This window comes from Papio anubis, chromosome 2 (assembly GCF_008728515.1).
Source record: "Papio anubis isolate 15944 chromosome 2, Panubis1.0, whole genome shotgun sequence".
In the NCBI taxonomy this organism is placed as follows: Eukaryota; Metazoa; Chordata; class Mammalia; order Primates; family Cercopithecidae; genus Papio; species Papio anubis.
The window spans coordinates 96,596,933-96,605,636 of NC_044977.1; the positions used below are offsets into that span (position 1 = coordinate 96,596,933).

At 43.3% G+C, this 8,704-nt stretch overlaps 1 pseudogene; it reads right to left on the minus strand.

The window, feature by feature from the left end:
* Positions 1-8,147: 8,147 nt before the first annotated feature.
* Positions 8,148-8,247, minus strand: LOC116273954 (annotated as a pseudogene).
* Positions 8,248-8,704: the final 457 nt, after the last annotated feature.

An 8,704-nucleotide genomic window follows, 5' to 3' on the forward strand; every position in this document is an offset into this window, starting at 1 on the left:
GACAAAAGTAAACACCCCTTCCCCCAGCCAACTATAGCAGGGTCTGCCCAGCCCACGTCCCCTTGGCACCTGCTGGGTCCACCAAGGGCTTTGTGTGCACCTGGACTCTTGGCCTGAGGCTGTCTTGGCCTGCAGGGGACAGGCTGGAAGTGCCTGTATGTTAACAGTCCAGGAGCAGCCTAGACCCAGTGACCATGGGAGCTGATGCGTGAATGCTCCACCCAGCTCCCTCACCCCTCGGGGGCTGCAGTGACCTACTCTCCAGTGAATTCTGTTGTCCTGGCCTCCTTCCTTCCCTGTCTCACTTCCCCTCTCCCCTAACCAGTGCTGCCTGGGCTTACCTCCCAGACACACAACTTATACTGCTGGGGGAATCCAAACTAAGACACTAATCAATCATCCAAATATCTTATCCCTCTTCACACCCTCCTCTCCACCCAAGGTACTGAGGGCAGCACCAAGTTCATGCATGCACTGAGGCAGAGATGGAGGGGACACATGATATGGACTCTCTGGTTTGAGAGAATCTCACTGTTCACCCGAAGTGGCAACAATTCCCTGCCCCACCCAACAGCAAGCTGCAGGGCAGCCATCTCAGCAGGGGGATCTTGACCCAAATCAGCCGGGAAATTCTCCTACAAATGAGCGAGGAGGACCCCTTCTCAGGGCTCCCAGCTCATGATGGCAGCTGTGGGTTCCTGCTGAGACAAACCAAGTTGCCCTTCTGGCTCATGGCTGGCTTCACTTCCCAAATGTACCAAGTGGTGTCTCCAAGGGCTGGGTAAAGCCACAACCATTCCAAGGCTGTCACCTCTGGCAGAGACCTGACGGGTGGTCAGATCCAAAGGGGATCCCACTCCCGCAGGGACGCTCGCCCTACCCTCCTTCTGAGGACTCTGTTGTCCCCTTTGTGCCAGTGCAAGGGCATATCACTGTTTTACCCGTGTTTAGGCAGCCAAGGGAAGAAGCAAACCAAGGGGAGGTATTGGTCCAGGCCAAACACCGAGTTGGTCAGGCCCAGCTGGTACCTGTGACCACAGGGACAAGATCTGCTCACAGGATGAGTGCAGAGGCCCGAGTTTAACTCTGTGTCATCAGAGCCCAGCCTTCTCCAGCCTGCCTTGCTTTCTCCCTTCTGCAAGGCCCGTTCTGTCACATAACCCTTTTCTGAAAACTGCAGAAGATACAATGACGTAGCCACAGCTCTAGTAATAACATAACAGCAAAAGAGAGACAGTGGGACTTTTAAAAGAGCAGGTGTCCTTAACATCCATCTGCATACACTATTTTTACTAGAAGTAGATTTCATGTAGTTAAAAGGTCATGGATCATGTTATCCCCCATCTTGATTCTGGTGTTTATAGAGGATGACTGCTTTTCACTGGTTCAGCTGAGAATCTTAGCTGGGACCTGCCGTGGTTACAGGGCTTGTGGACAGTTTTGTTTTAAGAAACAACCATTGATTACAAAATGGAGCTTATTAATTTCCACAAAGCCAACCTGTGCCTCTATTTCTCCATCAGCTCACAACTTGTTCCAACCTGCCCACCAAGGCCAACGCCTCATATATTACACTGGAGTCTATAGTAAAACAAACAAACAAAAAAAAAACTGATGATGGGGAGGGACCTGCCTTCTGGGAGCCTCCAGTCTAGTAACAGGCAGACTAGCAAGAACCCAACAACCACAGCACTAACAGTGTGTTAGCTACTGTCCAAATGCCTCACATCTACTAACTTTCTTAATACTCTCAGCAGCCCTTGAGGAAGGTACTATTACTCTCACATCACAGAATGAGGAAACAACTCACCTCACTGGCTTCAATCACTCAAAGACACTTGGCTATCCAGTGCAAGCCAGGTTCTTATATTCTTTTTTTTTTTTTCTCTGAGTAGACCATTTTATTTTATTTTATTTTATTTTTTTAAAATTTATTTATTATTATTATACTTTAAGTTGTAGGGTACATGTGCATAACATGCAGGTTTGTTACATATGTATACTTGTGCCATGTTAGTCTGCTGCACCCATCAACTCATCATTTACATCAGGTATAACTCCCAATGCAATCCCTCCCCCCTCCCCCCTCCCCATGATAGGCCCCGGTGTGTGATGTTCCCCTTCCTGAGTCCAAGTGATCTCGTTGTTCAGTTCCCACCTATGAGTGAGAACATGCGGTGTTTGGTTTTCTGTTCTTGTGATAGTTTGCTAAGAATGATGGTTTCCAGCTGCATCCATGTCCCTACAAAGGACGCAAACTCATCCTTTTTTATGGCTGCATAGTATTCCATGGTGTATATGTGCCACATTTTCTTAATCCAATCTGTCACTGATGGACATTTGGGTTGATTCCAAGTCTTTGCTATTGTGAATAGTGCTGCAATAAACATACGTGTGCATGTGTCTTTATAGCAGCATAATTTATAATCCTTTGGGTATATCCCCAGTAATGGGATGGCTGGGTCATATGGTACATCTAGTTCTAGATCCTTGAGGAATCGCCATACTGTTTTCCATAATGGTTGAACTAGTTTACAATCCCACCAACAGTGTAAAAGCGTTCCTATTTCTCCACATCCTCTCCAGCACCTGTTGTTTCCTGACTTTTGAATGATCGCCATTCTAACTGGTGTGAGATGGTATCTCATTGTGGTTTTGATTTGCATTTCTCTGATGGCCAGTGATGATGAGCATTTTTTCATATGTCTGTTGGCTGTATGAATGTCTTCTTTTGAGAAATGTCTGTTCATATCCTTTGCCCACTTTTTGATGGGGTTGTTTGTTTTTTTCTTGTAAATTTGTTTGAGTTCTTTGTAGGTTCTGGATATTAGCCCTTTGTCAGATGAGTAGATTGCAAAAATTTTCTCCCATTCTGTAGGTTGCCTGTTCACTCTGATGGTAGTTTCTTTTGCTCTGCAGAAGCTCTTTAGTTTAATGAGATCCCATTTGTCAATTTTAGCTTTTGCTGCTGTTGCTTTTGGTGTTTTAGACATGAAGTCTTTGCCCATGCCTATGTCCTGAATGGTACTACCTAGGTTTTCCTCTAGGATTTTTATGGCATTAGGTCTAACATTTAAGTCTCTAATCCATCTTGAATTAATTTTCGTATAAGGAGTAAGGAAAGGATCCAGTTTCAGCTTTCTACTTATGGCTAGCCAATTTTCCCAGCACCATTTATTAAATAGGGAATCCTTTCCCCATTTCTTGTTTTTCTCAGGTTTGTCAAAGATCAGATGGCTGTAGATGTGTGGTATTATTTCTGAGGACTCTGTTCTGTTCCATTGGTTTATATCTCTGTTTTGGTACCAGTACCATGCTGTTTTGGTTACTGTAGCCTTGTAGTATAGTTTGAAGTCAGGTAGCGTGATGCCTCCAGCTTTGTTCTTTTGACTTAGGATTGTCTTGGAGATGCGGGCTCTTTTTTGGTTCCATATGAACTTTAAAGCAGTTTTTTCCAATTCTGTGAAGAAACTCATTGGTAGCTTGATGGGGATGGCATTGAATCTATAAATTACCTTGGGCAGTATGGCCATTTTCACGATATTGATTCTTCCTATCCATGAGCATGGTATGTTCTTCCATTTGTTTGTGTCCTCTTTGATTTCACTGAGCAGTGGTTTGTAGTTCTCCTTGAAGAGGTCCTTTACATCCCTTGTAAGTTGGATTCCTAGGTATTTTATTCTCTTTGAAGCAATTGTGAATGGAAGTTCCTTCATGATTTGGCTCTGTGTTTGTCTGTTATTGGTGTATAAGAATGCTTGTGATTTTTGCACATTAATTTTGTATCCTGAGACTTTGCTGAAGTTGCTTATCAGCTTAAGGAGATTTTGGGCTGAGACGATGGGGTTTTCTAAATATACAATCATGTCATCTGCAAACAGGGACAATTTGACTTCTTCTTTTCCTAACTGAATACCCCTGATTTCTTTCTCTTGCCTAATTGCCCTAGCCAGAACTTCCAACACTATGTTGAATAGGAGTGGTGAGAGAGGGCATCCCTGTCTTGTGCCAGTTTTCAAAGGGAATTTTTCCAGTTTTTGCCCATTCAGTATGATATTGGCTGTGGGTTTGTCATAAATAGCTCTTATTATTTTGAGGTACGTTCCATCAATACCGAATTTATTGAGCGTTTTTAGCATGAAGGGCTGTTGAATTTTGTCAAAAGCCTTTTCTGCATCTATTGAGATAATCATGTGGTTCTTGTCTTTGGTTCTGTTTATATGCTGGATTATGTTTATTGATTTGCGAATGTTGAACCAGCCTTGCATCCCAGGGATGAAGCCCACTTGATCATGGTGGATAAGCTTTTTGATGTGTTGCTGAATCCGGTTTGCCAGTATTTTATTGAGGATTTTTGCATCGATGTTCATCAGGGATATTGGTCTAAAATTCTCTTTTTTTTGTTGTGTCTCTGCCAGGCTTTGGTATCAGGATGATGTTGGCCTCATAAAATGAGTTAGGGAGGATTCCCTCTTTTTCTATTGATTGGAATAGTTTCAGAAGGAATGGTACCAACTCCTCCTTATACCTCTGGTAGAATTCAGCTGTGAATCCATCTGGTCCTGGACTTTTTTTGGTTGGTAGGCTATTAATTGTTGCCTCAATTTCAGAGCCTGCTATTGGTCTATTCAGGGATTCAACTTCTTCCTGGTTTAGTCTTGGAAGAGTGTAAGTGTCCAGGAAATTATCCATTTCTTCTAGGTTTTCCAGTTTATTTGCGTAGAGGTGTTTATAGTATTCTCTGATGGTAGTTTGTATTTCTGTGGGGTCGGTGGTGATATCCCCTTTATCATTTTTAATTGCGTCGATTTGATTCTTCTCTCTTTTCTTCTTTATTAGTCTTGCTAGTGGTCTGTCAATTTTGTTGATCTTTTCAAAAAACCAACTCCTGGATTCATTGATTTTTTGGAGGGTTTTTTGTGTCTCTATCTCCTTCAGTTCTGCTCTGATCTTAGTTATCTCTTGCCTTCTGCTAGCTTTGGAATGTGTTTGCTCTTGCTTCTCTAGTTCTTTTAATTGCGATGTTAGAGTGTCAATTTTTGATCTTTCCTGCTTTCTCTTGTGGGCATTTAGTGCTATAAATTTCCCTCTGCACACTGCTTTAAATGTGTCCCAGAGATTCTGGTATGTTGTATCTTTGTTCTCATTGGTTTCAAAGAACATCTTTATTTCTGCCTTCATTTCGTTATGTACCCAGTAGTCATTCAGGAGCAGGTTGTTCAGTTTCCATGTAGTTGAGCGGTTTTGATTGAGTTTCTTAGTCCTGAGTTCTAGTTTGATTGCACTGTGGTCTGAGAGACAGTTTGTTATAATTTCTGTTCTTGTACATTTGCTGAGGAGTGCTTTACTTCCAATTATATGGTCAATTTTGGAGTAAGTACGATGTGGTGCTGAGAAGAATGTATATTCTGTTGATTTGGGGTGGAGAGTTCTATAGATGTCTATTAGGTCTGCTTGCTGCAGAGATGAGTTCAATTCCTGGATATCCTTGTTAACTTTCTGTCTCGTTGATCTGTCTAATGTTGACAGTGGAGTGTTGAAGTCTCCCATTATTATTGTATGGGAGTCTAAGTCTCTTTGTAAGTCTCTAAGGACTTGCTTTATGAATCTGGGTGCTCCTGTATTGGGTGCATATATATTTAGGATAGTTAGCTCTTCCTGTTGAATTGATCCCTTGACCATTATGTAATGGCCTTCTTTGTCTCTTTTGATCTTTGATGGTTTAAAGTCTGTTTTATCAGAGACTAGGATTGCAACCCCTGCTTTTTTTTGTTCTCCATTTGCTTGGTAAATCTTCCTCCATCCCTTTATTTTGAGCCTATGTATGTCTCTGCGTGTGAGATGGGTCTCCTGAATACAGCAGACTGATGGGTCTTGACTCTTTATCCAGTTTGCCAGTCTGTGTCTTTTAATTGGAGCATTTAGTCCATTTACATTTAAGGTTAAGATTGTTATGTGTGAACTTGATCCTGCCATTATGATATTAACTGGTTATTTTGCTCGTTAGTTGATGCAGTTTCTTCCTAGCCTCGATGGTCTTTACATTTTGGCATGTTTTTGCAATGGCTGGTACCGGTTGTTCCTTTCCATGTTGAGTGCTTCCTTCAGGGTCTCTTGTAAGGCAGGCCTAGTGGTGACAAAATCTCTAAGCATTTGCTTATCTGTAAAGGATTTTATTTCTCCTTCACTTATGAAACTTAGTTTGGCTGGATATGAAATTCTGGGTTTAAAATTCTTTTCTTTAAGAATGTTGAATATTGGCCCCCACTCTCTTCTGGCTTGGAGAGTTTCTGCCGAGAGATCTGCTGTGAGTCTGATGGGCTTCCCTTTGTGGGTAACCCGACCTTTCTCTCTGGCTGCCCTTAAGATTTTTTCCTTCATTTCAACTTTGGTGAATCTGGCAATTATGTGTCTTGGAGTTGCTCTTCTCGAGGAGTATCTTTGTGGCGTTCTCTGTATTTCCTGGATTTGAATGTTGGCCTGCCCTACTAGGTTGGGGAAGTTCTCCTGGATGATATCCTGAAGAGTGTTTTCCAACTTGGTTCCATTTTCCCCCTCACTTTCAGGCACCCCAATCAGACGTAGATTTGGTCTTTTTACATAATCCCATACTTCTTGCAGGCTTTGTTCATTTCTTTTTCTTCTTTTTTCTTTTGGTTTCTCTTCTCGCTTCATTTCGTTCATTTGATCCTCAATCGCTGATACTCTTTCTTCCAGTTGATCGAGTCGGTTACTGAAGCTTATGCATTTGTCACGTATTTCTCGTGTCATGGTTTTCATCTCTTTCATTTCGTTTATGACCTTCTCTGCATTAATTACTCTAGCCGTCAATTCTTCCACTTTTTTTTCAAGATTCTTAGTTTCTTTGCACTGGGTACGTAATTCCTCCTTTAGCTCTGAGAAGTTTGATGGACTGAAGCCTTCTTCTCTCATCTCGTCAAAGTCATTCTCCGTCCAGCTTTGATCCGTTGCTGGCGATGAGCTGCGCTCCTTTGTTGGGGGAGATGTGCTCTTATTTTTTGAATTTCCAGCTTTTCTGCCCTGCTTTTTCCCCATCTTTGTGGTTTTATCTGCCTCTGGTCTTTGATGATGGTGATGTACTGATGGGGTTTTGGTGTAGGTGTCCTTCCTGTTTGATAGTTTTCCTTCTAACAGTCAGGACCCTCAGCTGTAGGTCTGTTGGAGATTGCTTGAGGTCCACTCCAGACCCTGTTTGCCTGGGTATCAGCAGCAGAGGCTGCAGAAGATAGAATATTTCTGAACAGCGAGTGTACCTGTCTGATTCTTGCTTTGGAAGCTTCCTCTCAGGGGTGTACTCCACCCTGTGAGGTGTGGGGTGTCAGACTGCCCCTAGTGGGGGATGTCTCCCAGTTAGGCTACTCAGGGGTCAGGGACCCACTTGAGCAGGCAGTCTGTCCGTTCTCAGATCTCAGCCTCTGTGTTGGGAGATCCACTGCTCTCTTCAAAGCTGTCAGACAGAGTCGTTTGCATCTGCAGAGGTTTCTGCTGCTTTGTTGTTGTTGTTGTTGTTGTTGTGTAGCTGTGCCCTGTCCCCAGAGGTGGAGTCTACAGAGACAGGCAGGTTTCCTTGAGCTGCTGTGAGCTCCACCCAGAGGTTCTTATATTCTTAACCCCTATGCTATACAAACTGCCCAGAAGCCCAGCCTGGGGGGCGATCTGTGCATTTCACATGGTCACTGAACTCTGAGTCCGTTCTCTCCCTTTCTGAGCCTCAGAACAGAGCTGTCTGTCACAGGGAAGCCACATGGAAAAACAAACGTCTGCTCACCTTTTTGAACATGCCATGCTCTGCTGACCCCTGTTCAGAGCAGTTTTGCATGAATAATGGCTAAAGTCAAGGTTTTGATGGAGAGAAACAAACCCCGGACATCTTATGAAACATTAATCAGGGTGTCAGAGGGCTCTGAGTTTTGACAGAGGTTTTCTCTGCCACAGAAGGCAAGCCCCTGCCATCCTGCTTCCATGAGTCACTGAACTAGCCTTAGCCCCATCTCCTTTTATAAGTTATACATGTTAAAGTGCAAGGTTGCAATAGAACATAGCACATGTGTAGAGAAATATCCATTCACAATGCATGCACACACATGCCTTCTATTTGGATTGGTTTTTTAAAAAATTATTATTTTTTTAATATGGAATGCTTCACGAATTTGCATTGCATCCTTGTGATGGGGCCATGCTAATCTTTTCTGTATCATTTATTTGGATTGTTTTAACACAAAGAACCTGCACATTCCTCATCTTATGGAAGAAAAGACATGGACATTCCAGCCAGGCACTGTGCTGGGTACTTGGAAGGACACAGATGGCTAGACAGGGCTGACTTTGACTTAAGGTTCTCAGAGTCTAATAATGAGAAAGACAGACCACTGGAGAATTCACTTTAAGACACTATGAGAGGAGTGCTCGTTACATTAAAAAAAAAGGAGCTGCTGGCCCTGCCACGAGTGGAATGGGGTAACTGGGAGTCAGGGAAGGCTCCCCAGAAGAGGAGACTGCCACTTGGGTCTTGAACACTAAGTAGAAATAATTTCCAGTTTGAAAACAAAAACATATGCAGGAAAACAGGCTGATGAGGAAGGGGCATTTCACAGCCAGAATGGACGAGACAGGGGCTCAGAGCATGAGCCTTGGAGCCAGGAGGCCTAGGTTTGAACCCTCACCCCTACTTGCTGGGCCTGGG